The sequence below is a fragment of the Triticum dicoccoides genome, chromosome 6A (genome assembly GCF_002162155.2).
Source record: "Triticum dicoccoides isolate Atlit2015 ecotype Zavitan chromosome 6A, WEW_v2.0, whole genome shotgun sequence".
NCBI lineage: Eukaryota > Viridiplantae > Streptophyta > Magnoliopsida > Poales > Poaceae > Triticum > Triticum dicoccoides.
The window spans coordinates 230,469,213-230,471,743 of NC_041390.1; the positions used below are offsets into that span (position 1 = coordinate 230,469,213).

The 2,531-nt window shown below is 46.7% G+C and overlaps 1 long non-coding RNA gene across 1 annotated transcript; it reads right to left on the minus strand.

The window, feature by feature from the left end:
- Positions 1-1,272: 1,272 nt before the first annotated feature.
- On the minus strand, positions 1,273-2,017 carry LOC119316695. Its single transcript, XR_005153189.1, has 2 exons — positions 1,874-2,017; positions 1,273-1,799 (listed from the first exon to the last, which is right to left on the minus strand). It is a non-coding gene; the product is annotated as an uncharacterized LOC119316695 (long non-coding RNA).
- Between the last annotated feature and the right edge of the window lie 514 nt (positions 2,018-2,531).

The following is a 2,531-nucleotide window of genomic DNA, read 5'->3' on the forward strand; positions in this document are numbered from 1 at the left end:
CTTATCTGAAACTGAAACTTGCAGTTTCTTCTCTGAGAATCACATTGTCTGCACTTTTATACTCCTATGAAACTACATTTTTTTAAGTGCTAAAAATAGATATCTAGAATTCATAAAATACTTCATATGCTCAGTACTGCAAATCTGAAATTCAAAAGACATTCATATCTGAAAGTACTCTCAAAATACACAACACAAAACACAATTCACAACCTGCAAATACTGACAACCCTAAGCTCCTCCTGACAATTCACAACCTGCCCGACTATTGGGCTGGGGGGGGGCAGCCCCCTCCTATTCCTCGGCGGCAGACAGCCGCCTCGTGAGACGATGTGAACGGCGAGGGAGACGATGGCGGGGAAGCGTCGTCGGGCCAACTGCTTTTCTCCTCTTGGAGTTGGGTTCGGCCGACGAAGACTCCATCGGCTCTCTCTGGCAGGACACCCTCACAAACGGCACCCTGTAGATGATCTCACAGGAGAGGAGCGGCGCTGCATTTAGATTGGAACAGGAGAGGAGCGGCGGTGGTTTAAGAGGAGAAGAGCGGAAGAGCGGCGCTGGTCTTGGAAGTATTTTTTTGTTGTTTCGCGTATTTTGGGTCAAAGTTTGACCACGTACTGTATTTGACAAGCAAAATGTGAATGCATGTCACCAAATTGATTTTGATTTTGATCCAGTCAGAGCACGTCGGCCCTCTCGTCCAATCCTAAATCGCCGCCGCACGCTCCTCTCCCTCTTCTCCATTGCAAAACCACCTCCTCTCCTCTCCATCATCTCCATTCCACACTACAAGAAATGTGTTAATCCATGACGGATTTGAACTGTCATATATGTGTGCAAATCCGTCATGGTAGGTCGTCCTGGACGGATTTGAAATCCATCATGTATATCGCGTCATAATTTAACCATCATGCACTCCATGACAGATCTCCAGAACCGTCATGGATCCATGACGGGAAACTGACCGTCACAGTTTGCTGTCAGATAACAGCGTTAATCATGCATTCCACGTCATCATCCAACATGGCGGCCAACATAGATCTGACATGGCAGCCCATGTAGTACTCGGCCTAATCAGAGTTTTGGCCCACAAAATTTCAACTCTGTCCAAGACTGTCGGCCCATCATAAGATTTTTGGCCCATTAAATGTCAGATCCGTCCAAGGCCCACTAATTTTAATTGAGATATTAGCCGATCCATTTGTTTCTCTTGGTCCACGGAAAACTTTAAGTCAATAAGAATTTTTTTGATTATGTATGCTCATTGCCTTGTAAAGAAAAAGGAAAATTGCATAAACATACCAGGTAACTAAATTTTACTTTTACCAAAAGGAAGAAATACACAACAAAAAACTTTACAGATTTTCTTTCTAGATCTAGCCTACTAGTTTGCCCGGAGATATTCTGCCACCACATCAAGCGCCGATCTAGCCTTCGCAGGACATCAATCATAGTTCATCGCCATTGTTTTTCTGGCACAGATCTGGCAAACTTCTTTAAAACGATTTAGAAGAAAAAGACACCACCAGAGACACCCTTCGCGAGGCGTTCGCTGCTGTTGCTCGTTGAGGAGGCGCTGATGTGGGGGCGTCTCGTGTAGGCGGGGAAGTGGCCAGCCAGCGGTTTAGCTGGATCCCGTGAGCGGTATGACGTCGTCGATGTGGCCGACGACCCAAGCGAGGCGGGAAGGTCTGAACAGGGCGCTCGTGTCCGAATCCAGCCGGATCCCGACGAATTAGAAGGAGAACGGCGACTGGGAGGTAACCTCGGGCGATGCCATGGACACTCGGCCTCCATTGCTGCAAGGAGGAGAGAGATTAGAGAGGAGAACATAGGAGAGAGAGAGAGAGAGGCGGCGCAAGGCGCGGCTCACCGGCGTGCTGCGGTGGGAGGTGCGGGCACCGACCCTTCGCGCGGACGGCGGCGTCCGACGGCTGCGAGCTCTGGAGTTCCTTGGCGTGGCTGCTGCTGGCATTGGTGCTCGGTGCTCGCGTTCGTGTGGCTGTGTGAGAGGATAAGAATCGGGGAAAGAACAAATAGAGAGTAGAAGGAGCAGGGACCGTTGGATCAGCTAAGGATGGACGGTGGAGAGGCGTGATCCGTGGGAGGCCTTGTTCAGCCAATCAGAAGGCAGTAGGCTAGAAAAACTCATATGTTAGTATAAAAACTTCCGGTGTGTGTTTATATTCTAGATGTAACGTAATACAGTGGTTTTCTGGCACTAGCAATGCATTGAGGTCCTATGTTCAAAACCCACGTACTACTATTTTCCTGGTCTTTTTTTTTCTTTTTTACTTAGTTTCGTTTTACTAAATTTAATTCGTCCTTGGACATGGATAAATGAAATGGAATATGTTTTTTCTACTTTATTTGGAGAGAAACATCTGAACATATTTTTCAACATGAAATCTCATGCTTTTCGGAGTTCATTTTCATTTTAAAACTGAAAAACATAAAACTCCATGTTCGGGGTTGAGTCTTGGCACTCTCGTGTTTGGAATTCATTTCATTTTCTTGTATAAGGCCTAAAC